Source organism: Haliotis rufescens, unplaced genomic scaffold, assembly GCF_023055435.1.
Source record: "Haliotis rufescens isolate VD_foot unplaced genomic scaffold, xgHalRufe1.0.p SCAF_5, whole genome shotgun sequence".
NCBI lineage: Eukaryota > Metazoa > Mollusca > Gastropoda > Lepetellida > Haliotidae > Haliotis > Haliotis rufescens.
Window position 1 is genome coordinate 12,640,599 of NW_025964223.1, and position 18,368 is coordinate 12,658,966.

The window sequence follows — 18,368 nt, forward strand, 5'->3', positions numbered from 1 at the left end:
AAATGTTGCACCAAAAGATCTAACAGTGAGTGAGTCCAAATTTTACATCACATCAGAAGCAGCTACATCGCCACATTTATAACAAAGAAAAGGGATTCTTAATAATTCCTATTTAATATATTCATCATTAGTATTTAAGAAAAACCTTCTCATTAACAGCCGACTTTCATAGCTACCATTTCTAACACTTGTCATTTATCTGAGCATTAGACAATAAGGAAGAGAATGTATTGATATCAACTTCAATATGAGGAACACAACGTTTCGGAGTATATACTTACTCCTTCATCAGGTGAATGAATGCTATGAGGCAGAGAGCATGTATAAGTTGATGCAAGGACAACAAAAGTAATAAGATGACAAAAGGTGGAACTAACAAGGGAAGCCAACAGATAATCGGCACTGATAGGAGCTTAGCAATGAACAAATGGAAGCCAACGCTTAACAGTTAAATATCACTGATCGGTAATTGGTAATGGACAATGGGTAAACTGGAGGGGGGTAATTAGCAGTGATAACAGAGTGGAAATGGCAATGGCCAAATGGAAGCCAACAAGATAATTAGAACAGACAAAGATCAAAGCAATAAATCCCAATTTATTCACCTGATGAAGGAGTAAGTACATACTCCGAAACATTGAGTTCCTCCGAAACATTGAGTTCCTCGAAACATTGAGTTCCTCCGAAACATTGAGTTCCTCGAAACATTGAGTTCCTCCGAAACATTGAGTTCCTCGAAACATTGAGTTCCTCCGAAACATTGAGTTCCTCGAAACATTGAGTTCCTCCGAAACATTGAGTTCCTCCGAAACATTGAGTTCCTCCGAAACATTGAGTTCCTCCGAAACATTGAGTTCCTGAAATAAAGAAGTTGCCATCCACAAATTCTCTTCCTTGTGTGTATCAGGGGGCACGGGTGGCCCCGTCGTCTAAGGCGCCGCGATTCGCTGTGCAGAGTTGCGTCCCTTGGGCACGCCAGAAACCTATGATTGTGGGTTCGAATCCCAATTCGCCCCGATTATGTTTCTAGGTTTGTCAGCACCATACCCATGCTCGTGGGTTTCACGGAAGTGGTAAACGTCTGAGACCTGCATCACTTCGGGCTTTCCTCCCACATGAAGCTGACACGCCGCGATATAACTGGAATACTGTTAAAAGCGGCGTTAAACCCAACTCACTCACTCCTTATGTGTATCCACTTCTAAATGCCTTTCAAAGGCTTAATAAGACAATAATATCTTACTTTCAGCAAATATGTTGCATGTGGTTATACCACGAACCTATATAACATACAAGTCTGTGGTTTAACTGATGACGTAGTATGAAAATATTAAGCAGTTCATCACGACACCATTAAAAGTAACAAGATGCACAACATTAAACCTGTTCACAAACTGTTTAGACATTGTCATCATATCTGATGCATATAATGAATAGAACTAATTCCTGACTACCCTGCTAAATGAATCATCAGTCATTGATTATTGTTGGCAGAACGTACACCACACAATCGTAGTCTGATAATGGTGGCAGTGCAGGTTGCAGTGTTCTTAGCCAGTATGCAGCATGTGCCATGCACTGAAAAGACTGCCATGAATAATGAAACAAGTCTACATTGTGTCTAGCAACACTAACACAGCTGAGGGATCTCATACATAATGGACATGCCGTAATTAATCTATTTAGTGCACCACACATGCCAAGGCTGCAACAGTTTATTGGGATCGGTTGCTGTCAGGTTATTCAATCCAAAGTGAGTCTATTTTCATTAACAAGTTAACCAATATTTCACGGGGTTCACTCTAGGAATTTTATGAAATGGGCGCTTTATATAAAAATTTCAAACATTCCAGAGGTACACCCATACAATGTGATACAACACAATGTTAAAATGCCCCATTGTATTTAAAAATATGGGCCTTTTTTAAAATTTAGGGACTAAAAAGCACAAGGCCCCTACCTACAATTATCCCTGATTTCATTATTTCCACAAGGAAAAGTAGCGGACTATAGCAGTGTAAGACCATAATCACTCACTCACTCACTCCACCATTGAGTGAGAATGGTTTTTATGCTCCTTTTTAGCAACATTCCAGCAATATCAGGGCGCGGGACACCAGAAATAGGCTTCACACAATGCACCGACGTGGGGAATCAAATATCTGTCTTTGGCGTGATGAGCAAACCACATGGACCACTAGGCTACTGTTGAAACCGTATTCAACATACAACAGTATTCAACACAAAATAGTATTCAACACAAAATAGTATTTAACACAAAACTGATTTCAACAAAATAGTATTCAACACAAAACTGTATTCAACATAAAACTGTATTCAACACAAAACAGTACTCGACATAAAACTGAATTTGACATAAACCTGTATTCGACATAAAACTGTATTCAACATACAAACATATTCCACATAAAACTGCATTCAACATGAAACTGTTTTCAACATAAATCTGTATTCAACACAAAACTGTATTCCACATAAAACTGCATTCAACATAAAACAGTATTCAACATAAAACTGTATTTGACATAAAACTGTTTTCAACATAAATCTGTATTCAACACAAAATATTATTTAACACAAAACTGATTTCAACATAAAATAATATTCAACACAAAACTGTATTCAATATAAAACCGTATTCAACATTAAACTGTATTCAACATAAAACTGTATTCAACACAAAACAGTACTCATCTTGAAGCTGTTATGTCAATGTTTATGGATACACATTACTTTGAGCTCTTATCATAATTGTAGGCTGGTCCTTTTGACTATGGCAATTTCCTTCAATCCCAGTGTCTGACAACCACTATACAATGACGCTGAGTGTATTTATCCAAATTTATTTCCTTTTCCAATTCATTAAACACAAAAGCAAAATTTTCTTTTGATATAAATTGCCATGAAGATTTATCATGTGAAAGGAAATAAATAATGTGAACATTTGCCTAATGTTCATCCCTATCTATAACTGAGCCAATGATACTTATCCCTTCAACCTCTAGTCATAGCTCTCCCTTAGTATTTAACATGCAACACAAATCTGCAGATAGCCATAAAACACCCAACACAATTACATCAGCTTCTAAATCTAACATCTTAACAACTCCCAACAATAACATAAAAGCGGCAGAAATGGAAATCGCAATATCAATATCAATATCAATATTCCTCATTGAATTGTATTCCGAGTCATAAATTGAATACCTCCAACTAGAGCCCCGTGGAGCTCTCAACAAGACAGTAATTTAAAGCTTGGTGCAGAAAACAAGAACCTTTGCCCTTCAGAGAGAGTCATCCACGTTCTCAGCTGGTTTTCAAGTCACAAGTACTTATTGATCGAATGGCGTCACTAACAATATTAACAATGCATGGTTTGCTGTACATGGCGGTAATGATGGACAATTGTTTGTAATTGACAGGCGACAACACGCTCTGTACAAATAACACAGGGCAGATTCCGTTACTCTGGTTATGTAATAGTTAGTGAACAGTAGTGCACACATGTTGCTGGGACTAGTTCGATTGCTTCGCCATGGGATTATGTTTGACAGATGCTAGCGTGGTATTTGAAAATCGATAAATTTTGTTTTATGTCAGTGTTTTGATTTCGGCAAAACTGATGCAAAATTAACCTCATACTCGAGTATCAATATTAAATAATGTGACTGCTGATGGAGACATTTGATTTGACTCCAAAGAGCCTGAGAACACACCCTGCTTCAACCATGTCAACAAAGAGCGTTATTTAGAATGAATAAAAATCAGTTCAAGCACACGTCATCAATGATTGAATTTGGACAAAATTAAGATCATAGGTCACAGTTTGGAAAAAAACATTTACTAGGATACCCCTGGTTATTTTCATTGATAAAAAACGCAATCATGGTACAGCCTTCAAAGAAGCAACCATTTTGGTGGCTTAATGCGCCTTAATTCCGTGATTGGCGACCTAAATTTATCTACTGCTCACCACTTTGCTACCTAAAAGCCAACATAACTGGTCACTATATCTGTTCAAGATATCTGCTGGCTCCCTAAAACTTAGGTTTTGCTCCTAAAATGTTCATGTTTGGAGCCTCTTGGCTCCCTAACCAAAAAAACGAACTTAGAGGGCTGGTGGTTGTATAAATATATTCAAATTTTCACCAAAAACTATGTTCAGATACAAAATGTGCATTGTCAAACATTTTATCACAAACGGTTAGCATATATTCACATTATTCTTGTTTATCCATAAAGATAAGTAATCTTATCATACTGTTTGTATGGACAAGGCCCTGTTGTGTGAGTGAGTGAATGTTGTTTTATCCTGCAGTCAGCAATGTTCCATCACAGAGGCTTGTAAGTTGACAGTGGTTGACAGAATGAGCAATGCAGTCATGAGTCTAAGGGAGATCACTCTCACTTATCTTTAATTCTTGCCAATCAGGGGCCAATCACACAAAACATTTTAAGTGCTTCAATGACTGTATATCCTTAAGATTGCGATCTTCGGGTTCAGCTACAATCACCATCCACTCACTCACAACAATAGTAGGCGAAGATCCAGCAGCTGAAACCAACAACTTTATCCCACTGAGTCCTTATAATAATAACATATAGCAAAACCTTCAGAAAGGGCAAGTTTCTACCTGTCCTTAATATGATACCTTAACTATTGGGCAGTTTGGCAAGGACTATAGGACTAGTGCCAATTTCTAATGTTGAGATCATTGGCTACAATCAGAATTTACAATTGGTGCAGACCAATCTTAATCCCGGTAGCTAATATCATTGTAGTCCCTGAATGAGTGAGTGAGTGAGTGAGTTGGGTTTAACGCCGCTTTTAACAGTATTCCAGTTATATCACGGCGTGTCAGCTTAATGTGGGAGGAAAGCCCGAAGTGATGCAGGTCTCAGACATTTACCACTTCGGTGAAACCCACGAGCACGGGTATGGTGCTGACAAACCTAGAAACATAATCGGGGCGAACCGGGATTCGAACCCACAATCATAGGTTTCTGGCGTGCCCAAGGGACGTAACTCTGCAGAGCGAATCGCGGCGCCTTAGACGACTGGGCCACCCGTGCCCCCAGTCCCTGAATGAACTTAACACAATGACGTGCAAGACACAGTCAGTTCACATGAACATTCCAATACTTTTATCATTTCTATATTTGTTTCATTGTGTGAAACTGTGTGATTCCAGTCGATTCGACTTAAGATATTCGTACCTTCACCTCAGCTAAGACAGCCTTCTTAAATCCATGCCATCCTGCAATGTCACTAAAGTCAGCATTTGCAAATGGAATGAGAGTTAGGCATGGCGATTGTAAAGTTGATTGTAAGCATCTCAGAGATCGATTGCTGTATTCAAGAGGACCAAGCCGTGCTGTTTTCTGTTTTCTATTTTCAGTGTAATCCCTACAGGTTCTGCTCCAAATGATGAAGTGTACACAGTATACTATGAATGTGCTGTATTGCTGTGCTGAGGGCCTCCTTGACAATAGGGCATTTATGTCATAATATCAGATAGCTACGCGATAAATCTCAAAGAACAATGAAGAACGAATCATGGTTTATTTCACTATAAAACATTGTTCTATCAGGACGTCATTTCTGGAGATTTGAACATGCACGCGGAACTTGATGTATATTTGACAACATTATTTTTGAGAGGGTAGCGTCTTAGTGTTTTGCTCCACTCAAGGCTCAAGGCATTATTGACATGTAGCACCAATAAAAATAGAAACTGGGCATTTTGAAAATATTTCAGAAGAAAATAGAGTATTTTTTAATTGTCTAAGTGAAATAGAAAATGAAGCCCATGCTCTTATATTTTGTCACCTTACGACGATCTGAGAAACCAGCTTTGAGAAAAATGTCAGTGTTATACATATTTCACCAAGTCCACTGCAATATACATCGTAAGGCTTACTGCAACACATATATCACAAAGTCTACTGCAACATATATATTACCAATTCTACTGCAGCATATATCATCTGTATTTCTCACAATCTACTGGGGCAGTCAGGTAGCCTAGTGGTAAAAGTGTTCGCTCGTCACGCCGAAGACCCGGGTTCGATTCCCGACATGGGTACAATGTGTGAAGGCCATTTCTGGTGTCTCCTGCCATGATATTGCTAGAATATTGCTAAAAGTGGCGTAAAACCATACTCACTCACTCACAATAAACTGCAACAAATATCTCAAAAAGTCTACTGCAGCTAAAATATCACAAAGACTACTACAGCCTTAATATCACCAAATCGATTGAAGTCGATATATATACACAAAATTCCCATCTGGACACCAGTCACAAAATCGTCCCTCTGGCACTAAGCAGACTGACGTTGGTTACATAATCAGCACTGCCCCGAAGGTCCTTGTGTATCACATGGTGTCTCAGATCCACATCGATCACGGAAGACAAGGACGACCTTACCTAATGTCCCATTACCCGTGTCTGCAATTTCCTGTTCTACATATGCGGATACGCGTTTGATCAGCCACAATTATAATTCCGTAATCGAGAGTGATGCCCAGGCGGCAGTTTCGGTCTGAGTGTCTGTGATGTGGATCCGAATCAATAAGTACATAAATGGTCTCTGATGTTCTTGAGACTGATAGATTAACTGACAAACATGTGTGGAATTTTGGAAAGAGCATAGAGCTCAGTTTCCTGATGTCTGTCCATCCTGCATCAATAGAGCTGATGGATGTGATGGAGTGAAGGTGCTGATGATGTAGATGATGTGTCTCCAGCACCATCAACGGCAGCGACATCTCCATCAACAGTAGCGACAGCTACATCAACAGCAGCGACAGCTACATCAACAGCAGCGACATCTCCATCAACAGTAGCGACAGCTACATCAACGGCAGCGACATCTCCATCAGAAGTAGCGACAGCTACATCAACAGCAGCCTACATCAACCGCAGCGACATCTCGATCAACAGTAGCGACAGCTACATCAACAGGAGCGACATCTCCATCAACAGGAGCGACAGCTACATTAACAGGAGCGACAGCTACATTAACAGTAGCGACAGCTACATCAACAGCAGCGACAGCTACATCAACAGCAGCAACAGCTACATCAACATTTGGGGGCATGGGTGGCCAAGTTGTCTAATGCGCCCCACGATTCGCTCTGCAGAGTTGCATCCCTTGGGCATGTCAGAAACCTATGATTGTGGGTTCGAATCCTGATTCGCCCCGATTATGTTTCTGGGTTTGTCAGCACCATACCCGTGCTCGTGGGTTTCACCAAAGTGGTAAACGTCTGAGACCTGAATCACTTCAGGCTTTCCTCCCACATTAAGCTGACAAGCCGTGATATAACTGGAATACTGTTAAAAGTGGCGTTAAACCCAACTCACTCACTCACTCACTACATCAACATTACCAACAACTACATCAACATTAGCAACATCTTCACCCAACATGTCATAATTAATACCCTATGCGTCATAAATATACCGTGTTCCACACCCCTAACACTAGTACATGAGTACCCAATCACTAAATAATTGTTTAAATAAGCATCATGTTTGACCTATTGGTCTACACAGGGATCTAGAACCATTCTATTGGTGCTTTGGGAATACATGTATCAGTAATATCTTCCCTATTGGGATTCATACGCTATTGGTGAATAATTCAAACTCCATCCAATCAGAAAATGGCAAACTATCAAATCTTGTTTACAATGAAAGCATCAACCATTAACATCATGATTAAGTCTTTGATAGTCAATTAGAAATTGGAAGAATATGAAGACATAAATCTTTTCAGGATAACTTCCATATTCAGGGCTTCTTCTTGCCCCTTCATGAGGTAAAAACTAAATAAGCACATACTGTTAATATATACTGAACAAAAGAAAGTTAGATCATGAAAAACTTTGGTATATTTTTTAAGTGAAGACTTCACACAATTTTACATAAAAATTCCCCGAAAATATTCATGATCCCTAACTTCTTTTGTTCAGTATATATACATGCTGATGTTTACAATTACCTCAAGATCAATATTTTCATTTGAGGTGTAAAAAGATTAAATTTGTTAAACATTCCTCTCGGCCGATATATATGATATCATGGTCTTTAAATTGAAATTAGTCTACATTTTTTTTTCTGATGCAATAACTAAGTGTCCTTATAAAAAATCTACATCAACCAAATGACAAATGTAAAGACTGTGTTCTCAGGTATAACATATTCATCACCATGATTCAACAATCCAGCAAATTCCTATCAGATAACATAAAACTATTTCGAGACCCAAATACACCAAACCTGCAACATTTGAATACACAAACCAAAATCGTGTGAAACAAGATCATAAAATGGTCCAAGTACCTTCAATAAAATCCTACCAATAGATTTATCAATCACAAAACTATCATAAACTAAGAATTCTTCATCATCACAGACCCTAACCAATCTTGGCACCATCGTCCAACACAGCTAGGATTCCTATTGCCTGCCAATACAGCTATCACAGAAGGTCAAGTCATCATAAATGCTTGATTTTCGACCCAAACACTCTGTCTTGGGGACAAAGTTATGGCACTGGCTATTTCACTCGGACATAATTCACATCTTCAAAGAGCCAGAAAGGTCAAAGTGGAAACCATTTCTCTAGCATGTCCAGCTACTCCTGGAATCACCAGGTTCCTCTTCTACTCAATCTATCCCAGAACATCTCATGGTGATACTCCATCTTGGACAGAACCTGTGATCATTAATGTCTAGTGTATGATTTGGTTTGTTTGTTGTCAGCAATATTCAAGCTATATGGCGGCGGTCTGTAAATAATCAAGTCTGGACAAGACAATCCAGTGATTGATATCATGCGCATCGATCCATGCAATTGGGATACAATGACATGCATCAACCAAGACAGCAAGCCTGACCACCCGATCCGATTAGTCATGTCTTACCACATGTACAACAAGCATAGTCGCCTTTTACGGCTGAAGACCTATTCATTCCGGATCTTCATGGGTCAACCCATGAGCATGGGTATGGTGTTTCGGCTTCTGGCATAGCTAATGGATGCACATTAGCAGCAAATTTTGATGCCTTGGATCACTGAGCCACTTGCTACCTAAGGCAACCCGTGAAGATCCGGGGTAGAATAGGTCTTCAGCAACCCATGCTTGCCATGAAAGGCTACTATGCTTGTCATAAAAGGCAACTAACGGGATCGGGTGGTCAGGCTCGCTGACTTGGTTGATGCATGTCATCATATCCCAATTGCGTGGATCGATGCTCATGATATCAATCACTGGATTGTCTGGTCCGGACTCAATTATTTACAGACCGCCGTCACATAGCTGGAATATTGTTGAGTGCGGTGTAAACCAACAAACCACCCAATCTTTATCTAAGGCAGCATCAAGCACCAATAACTCACACAGAGCAGAAACACCATTACCATCATATATTTCTGTCAAACTATAAGATCTATACATTACAGACTGGTGCCAAGAACTCCATGCTTAGTAGAATAGAGGCTGCCACTGAGGTTGTCTCAAGAGGCGGGATAATGTATCAGGTGGTCAGGCTCAGTGGCATGGTTGATGGTGTGTCATAGTCGGACAGTATGGATCCTTGCTCAAAATAGCAATCACTGGATTGTCTGGTCCACATTTATTTACAGGCTGCTGCAAAAAAGTATGTTGCAGAATGTGGCTAAACAACATGGCAGGTAGGGCTGGGACGATACACAATCTGTGTGATCAGATACGTATCACGATACCTTGTTCACGATCCGATACGTATCACGATACCTTGTTCACGATATGATACGTATCACGATACCTTGTTCACGATCTGATACGTATCACGATACCTAGTTCACGATCCGATACGTATCACGATACCGTGTTCACGATCCGATACGTATCACGATACCTTGTTCACGATCCGATACGTGTCACGATACCTGGTTCACGATCCGATATGTATCATGATACCTTGTTCACGATCTGATACATATCACGATACCTTGTTCACGATCCGATAGGTATCATGGTACCTTGTTCATGATCCGATATGTATCACAATACATGTATGTGTTCTTACCTGTGATGTGTAAGCCATATTTTTCATTGACAGGACAGACAAGTACCTGGCACACTGCCAATTTACAGTTGGCAGTGTCAAGTATGATGCAAGGGATGAAAATATTTACCTTTTTACTACTAATTGTCACCACTAAGATCGATACTTGTATCCGGAAGTAAAATATTGCGATCCACTGATGCATCAGTGTATCGTCCCACCACTTATGGCAGGGTAGATAAAAGGCTGCTGCATCAATTACTGGAATAATGCTAAGTGCAGCATTAAACAAACAAACAAACAAACAGAGTACCATATCCTTGTGACATTCACAATTATCTTAAAGACTAAGCATTTGATTAAATTCAAATAATGTATTTCATAGTCTAAAGACTTCAGCAAGAAGAGACTTAAAAACTTGTGTTAATCCAAGTGTTTTCATGGTTATAGTGTTGGTCGTCATCACATGACTGTAGTGGTAAATTAATATTCTTCAAACGCCATCAATCAAAAGGAGCTTGTCCACTTTTAGTCAAAAATCCATAAACCTAACAGCAAAAATTCACCGATTTTTCACATTATAACTCAAATAAGTACTTGGCATGGCCCAGCATGCCAGGATAATTAGTCCATCACAAATCCCAGTACGTTGGCATTCATTAATAATGTAAGGTTGGGCATCAGTGGCACCACCAGTCTCCGTCATTAACGGTGTGTCGTCACATTCGATGGTAGTTTATATATCCTGTAACTGACCACACTCCATCAATAAAATCAATTCCCAACAGTTACGTCTAACCTATCGCATGCCAAAAACTCCTTCGGGTCGTAAAAAAGAATCAAACACGGTTTTGCTTTTACATAATTGGGACATCGTTTCTGGTGCCACATTCGGTTAGCACAACTTCCCTGTTCTCCAAGTTCTCTGGTTGCCCGTAGAGTATAAGCCGGGCCAGGATATGATGGAAAGGAGTTTGATTTGTCTACACCAGACTAATATTTTACGTCTTTTGAAATCAATAAGTTTGAGAAAACTGGTTTCTGATTACATCTTATGCAAACTCTAAAAATCATTTTAAAAAATAATACGAAAGGCTAAAAAAGATTTTGCAATTCCAATTTAAATGACCTTGTGGTATTATTTTTGTCTTAGTTTTAGTTTTTTTGGAAAATTTAGTTCTGTAACCTGATAAAAATTGATGTAAAATGTTGGTTCATGTCAACTGACATCAATCACATGATCATATTCAACTTCATCGACCGCCTCTGTGGTCTAGTGGTAGAGATTCGCCTGCAGAGAGGAAACTCCAGGCTTTGATCCCAGGCCGCATCATACCATAAGACGTTAAAAGATTGTACTTGTTGTTACCCTGCCTAGCGCTCAACATTAAGGGACTAAAACAAGGACTGGTGGCTCGGAGTCAGTATACTGTGTCTGAGTGGGGTATTCATGTTAAACTGTGGCATGGTATCTCATTGGGCTAGCAATAGCTATATAAGGGCAATAATCTTGGGCGCGACTTTAAACCCCATTTCACCTCACCACCTCAACTTCATCGCATGGAAAACAGTGACAGTATCGTAAGCCGAAGCCAATGCACTGAGCTGTTCCTTCGCACTGAAACTGGAGTGATGCACATGATGGCACTGATAATCTTTCACATTCAGAGAGCACATGTTTGTTTTATTGACAATATCAGATTTATTAATTAGAGAACACTTTAATTTCATGGGTTACATTTCTTTTCATAACAAATTAGCATACCTACCTTGCAAGTTTGTAAACAAATTAAATATAAACTTATGTTTCTCAATTTTGAATACATCATTTGGTGAGGTGAGGTGAGGTGAGGTGAGGTGAGGTGAGGTGAGGTGAGGTGAGGTGTGGTGAAATGAGATTTTATGTCGCGTTGTGCTAGTCCTAGACAGAGAGATAAAAAAATTACTAAAGCCTAGGCAATTCTAGATCAAACAAAACCAAGTCCAGTTTCGTTGGATAAAACAAATTGATTATTTTAAAGAAATGTTTTCATAGACTAAGTGTTAGTCTAGCAATGTGCTTGCACATGTGAGTGTGTCCGTGCATGTGTGTCTTGTAATATAGTACACAGTCATGCTAATTTCATGGCAATAGTTGAAAGGAAACGGTGACAGTATTAATTAAAATGAATTAAAGACCTAAGCAATGAAAGAACACCTGTCAGAAATACACCAATCAACAACATAGCAGATTATCAGATAACTATTTATTACAAACTATAAAAACAGTTAAAATAATGTCAAGTTTAGATAAACCAAAAACCTAGCACTGCTCTTTTTAACGATGAGTATACAGGAGACTTAGTACTAACCCCAGTATCTGAAGTTGTGTCTAAACTTGCAGTTAACATTCTAAGAAATAGGGGTGCAGGTGGCCCAGCCGTCTAAGGCACTGCCATTCGCTGTGCAGAGTTGCGTCCCTTGGGCACGCCAGAAACCTGTTATTGTGGGCTCGAATCCCGGTTCACCCCAATTAAGTTTGTCAGCACCATACCCGAGCTTGAGGGTTTCACCGAAGTGGTCAACGTCTGAGGCCTGCCTCACTTCGGGCTTTCCTCCCACATTAAGCTGACAGGCAGTGATATAACTGGAATACCATTAAAATCGGCGTTAAACCAACTCACTCACTCACTCTACAAAATAGTGCTTCAGAGTCGAGGATACGTGATCATATAAATGACTGCAAATAAGAGACAGGCATGATGAACCTCCATCAAAATATGATTTATGCCCCTTTGACAGTAACATTGTCTTGGCTTCAGATTTAATGCAAAAATGCTGCAAGCCTCATGACTTGCTGAAGGCCCGGTCAGGAACCCTGTTGTGGTGAATCCTCTCAGTATTTCTGGATCTGATTGCCATGGAAACTCCAACAAAGACACCAACTGGCTTATCATTTAAGCATAACCTGTACCTGTTTTTCAACTGCCAGTATGTTCCGGTGAATTCTGAGGTGGCAGTGCCAAGAAAAGTGTTCCAGCAGCTAAGCTCCACACTGACGGTCCTAGCTGCTGAGGATGAGGTTGTGGTGCATTTGTGTGTTGGTGAAAATACAGTAGAACATGGATATAACGAACTACAAGGGACCGGAGAAATCAGTTTGTTATATACGTTGTTCGTTATATATGTTTTTGCTCGGAAACGTCCGCCATCTTAGCTAAAACAAAACACAATACACATACATATTTAAACACGTTTCCTCCTGCATCTGTGATTTACTTAAATGATACAATGATACAATGATACAACCAATGATACAACCTCGGTTGCTATGAATAACAGTGAGTTGTGAGATCTACTGATCACTTCACACATGATTTCACTGCATTATTGAATAAAATTTGTTTGTTTTACAGACAAGATTAGTCCAATTACATGCACAGGTAAGATTAACATATGCAACTTTAACAAGGTTGAATCGTCATCAGTGATTGTGTTGATTTGCCGTGATTGTGTTGATTCGCCTTTGATTGCGTACAGCTAATTGTCAGTGACACTTGACACTGAGTAAGATTTCTCAGTTTGCTATACATGTCACTAATTAATGGTAGATGGGCTTGTCGTTGATCAGATATCAGTGCGCTATATCTGTTAGTTATATACATACATTTTATATGATAGTACATAGGAGATTAATCCAGAATTTAATTGTCCATTATTAAGGGTGCATACAGGGTGATCAATCGGAAGGGTTCTAAATGGGATTGTTCACTTGTCAATATATTAGCAAACATCGCCGTGGGCGCTTATTAGAGCGGGGTGCTTATTACGTCGAATACGGTATACGTTTGTTTCTCATTTTTATTGTGTATCTCGAATCCATTGATAGATCAGCTAAGTATCGATTTCAACTATTGACATTTTAGCCTCGGATCATTAACCTGCCATCAGCCCATGAATTGCAATGCACCCGAACCTTATTCAACTGTTTCACCCCTAGTGTATAACAATCTTTATAATCCTTCAGACCAATCTTCTCAATCAATACTCTTGAGCCGGTCATGACAAGTATAGCACGTCTTAACCACTTATGTTGCCAGATTTTATATGCAACCCGCCATTTCAGAAATTGATATGTATTCTCTTCAACCTTGACCACACATTTATTCACCGAAAGTCTGCTGTGACATTTTATAAAAAAACAAGTCTTATATGGATAACACTGTATGCATCTATGTGCATACATACATATCTTCTAATGTCCCCAAACAGGATCGGGTTGTCAGGCTCACTGACTTGGTTGATGCATGCCATCGATCCCAATTGCGTAGATCAATGCTCATGATGTTAATCACTGGATTGTCTGGTCCAGACTCGATTATTTACAGACCGGCGTCATATAGTTGGAATATAGCTGAGTGTGGCGTTAAACAACAAACAAACAATCTAATGTCCCATTGTTTCATTAATAATTGGTTTACAGCAAAGTTTCTATTAAAAATGCTGACAAGCGGTCACAGGTACAATAAATACTTATTTCATTACAGCTCCTCACAGGCATCTTGGGTTGTATACTCTCCAGGGAGCAGAGAATGGAAATCAAGTGCACACTATCCATTGACCAGATTAATAATAATGTAGCGCTATTAGCATTCAGTAGGTGAAGGAGCATCATAAATGAACCATCTCATGAACTTGTCATGGACCATTGATTACCCTTGGTGATTATCAAATGAACAAGAGGCCAACAAAAATACAACAAGCACCAGAATGTGCATTCTAGGATCCATATTTTGAATTACCGGTAGTCAAAAATAACCGTGAACCCCATACTATCGTTAGGCTATGGCCCTTAACCGCTTGGAAGCAATATTAAATCCACTATTTCTGATGAAGGTGTTCGGGGCAAAAGGCACTCAGGCTGAGGGAGTCGTTGAGAAACCTGTGAGAATTCAAATGGCAAAATCAGTGTTGGCTCCAGCACCCTCCAAGTCAGCGGTTAATTGGCATGGCTGGACTTGACTCGGTCATACCACAGTGGTTTATGAGTACCACACAGGGCTAATGCTTGTACAAAGCCAAAATCAATGTTGCGGAAGCATGCCAGGATGATTTGTTGATGATTTGTTGGTGAACATTGTTATGATGAGTCGGAGCAAGCAGAGAGAAGGCGGAGGGGCCAGTGCTGGAGAATGAGGGGCCAGTTCCGGAAAGGAAGACACGTGTTGATGTGTGACAAGTGGTGATGGGTATTATGCTGATGTCAATGTGAAGCTTGAATGGAGCATGGAGCACAGATATATAGAAGGCAAGGGCTCCCCTGAAAGATGTGAGGGGGGAGCTTGAAGGTGTCTGAAGAGCATGGGGTATAGCAGAGGGAAGGGCACCCTTGAAAGATGTGAGGGGGTAGCTTGAAGGTGTCTGAAGAGCATGGCGGTATACAGAAGGCAAGGTGCGCCCCTGAAAGATGTGAGGGGTCAGCTTGATGGGGTCTGAAGAGCATGGGGTATAGAGGAGGCAAGGACATCCCTTAAAGATGTGAGGGGGGAGCTTGATGGGGTCTGAAGAGCATGGGATATAGAGGAGGCAAGGACATCCCTGAAAGATGTGAGGGGGTAGCTTGATGGGGTCTGAAGAGAATGGGGTATAGAGGAGGCAAGGACATCCCTGAAAGATGTGAGGGGGTAGCTTGAAGGTGTCTGAAGAGCATAGCGGTATACAGAAGGCAAGGTGCACCCCTGAAAGATGTGAGGGGGGAGCTTGATGGGGTCTGAAGAGCATGGGGTATAGAGGAGGCAAGGACACCCCTGATGGAGGTGAAGGGGTAGATTGAAGGTGTCTGAAGAGCATATCAATTACATGATATGTAAAAGGGTGAAACTCTTGTCACAAAAACTACCATGAACTTGAGGGTTTAAAACCTCTTGACATGCTCATAACTTAAGCTATCTTTAATCTAAATGCTTGCCATGTCACTTTTCATGATTAAATTTACAAGAATATTTTTTCTCAGATAACTGCCAATGCTTTCCACCTCCAAAATCAGTCATATTTTTGTTGCAATCCTTTTATCCTCTCCAGCCCCATGATATAAAAGAAAACACTGAAACTTTTTAATTAATTAGCATTATACTCATCATTTATTTTTTTCCATAATAATTGCAAACAAAGGACAAACAAATCTATTCAGTTTCAGAGCATTATAAATCTTATAAACACTGCTGACAAGATTCACAACATGCCTGGGGCATGGGCTCCCTTTTGCAATTTCATGAAAGAGTTTAACCACAACAGAGATTTATCTTGTATTTTAAACTAAGTGCCAATGGCAGGCAAATTGGGAAAAAGTTCTGTTCAAAATGTTTCAAACAGATTATATTTTCCTAAATTCCGAGGTGTTTTAATATTGCATTGAGTGTGATACTGTAAAACGAAGCATCAATGCCTCTTCCACTTCATTGGCCCTGTAATAAGTGATATACAAGTTGCCTTTACAAAGCCATACCATTAGCCTTTACAAAGCCATACCAATAGCCTTTACAAAGCCATACCATTAGCCTTTACAAAGCCATACCAATAGCCTTTAAAAAGCCATACCATTAGCCTTTACAAAGCAATACCATTAGCCTTTACAAAGCAATACCATTAGCCTTTACAAAGCCATACCATTACCCTTTACAAAGCCATACCATGAGCCTTTACAAAGCTATACCATTAGCCTTTACAAAGCCATACCATGAGCCTTTACAAAGCAATACCATTAGCCTTTACAAAGCCATACCAATAGCCTTTACAAAGCCATACCATGAGCCTTTACAAAGCCATACCAATAGACTTTACAAAGCTATACCATTAGCCTTTACAAAGCCATACCATTAGCCTTTACAAAGCTATACCAATAGCCTTTACAAAGCCATACAATTAGCCTTTACAAAGCCATACCATGAGCCTTTACAAAGCCATACCATTAGCCTTTACAAAGCCATAACATTAGCCTTTACAAATCCATACCATAAGCCTTTACAAAGCCATACCATTAGCCTTTACAAAGCCATACCAATAGCCTTTATAAAGCCATACCATTAGCCTTTACAAAGCCATACCATGAGCCTTTACAAAGCCATTCCATTAGCCTTTACAAAGCCATACCATTAGCCTTTACAAAGCTATACCATGAGCCTTTACAAAGCCATACCATTAGGTTTTTAATTTCATTTTGGGAATGTTCATTTACAGACCTGGGGCTGAATATCAGCCTTTGAGCAGGTCTAGGTAAATCTGTGCATGATGATGATATTACATGAAGCGGAGACCTAACTCAGCTACTGGTCACAAATGACACTAGAGGTGCTGCATCACTCCACAGATAGCTGTCACCCCCTGGTGATGGATTCAGTTTCCAAAATGTCCATGATTCTGCAAAGTTTAAGGCATCTTGCTCCAGAAATGATGAGCATGTTCATCTCAAAATCAATATTTTCAAAATAATAATTATTAGTTTACGGAATAATTTTACAACAATTTAAAAAAACAAAACTTCTACATCTTAATACATAGACCTAAAAAATCAGCATAAACAAGACAAAAACTTACATGATCTGATCTTATTGCATTGCAGTAAACAACATTGGCTCAAAAACTTTCACACTTCAGTATCACATCTGACTACAACCATTATCACTCTCAATCGATTGCTCCAAAAACAGTATCACCATCCACGCTCCATTCCTCAACTGATATTTATGATTTTAAGCATCAAATATTATTAATATTTCAGTCACCTTGACAGAAAACAGAGATAAATCCCTATTTCCAACACATTCAGGGGGCGTATGATTGATCTTCTTTTCAAATTTTCCTATCTGACTGATCACCAATCTAGAGATTGAGAATAGCCAGACCGACAGCTGTGATGAAGGCAACTCATACAGGCAATTCTTAAAGGTCACGATCACAGCAGTCCCCCAGTGCCAAACAACATCCCCAGTAACACAGTTAGCCAGAATGATTGAAGCTGCTTACTGGTCTTCTCAAGGTACAATCTATACCTGAATGCCAAGACGGTCTGTTATTGTCTTAAGGTTAACGTGGTTATAGTGAATCGGATCTCAGCACTGTTCAACAGGCTGTCGTAACTCACAGAGACTCGGAGTCTCCTGTGATGAACGCAGGAAAAACAGCTTCATTTCTTCAGCACTCAACTGAATAATATGGACAGGCAAACTTAAAAGAAAGGGGTTTTTTAAAATAAAGGGGGTCCTTCTGTCCTTGTGGTTTGCTAACTGAACCACGTGATAGTGGAACTCA

At 39.7% G+C, this 18,368-nt stretch overlaps 1 protein-coding gene across 10 annotated transcripts in view; it reads right to left on the bottom strand.

Moving 5' to 3' along the window:
• LOC124138229 (diacylglycerol lipase-alpha-like) overlaps window positions 1-18,368 on the bottom strand; it is a 177,374-nt gene that overhangs the window by 121,976 nt on the left and 37,030 nt on the right. The window lies entirely within an intron of this gene.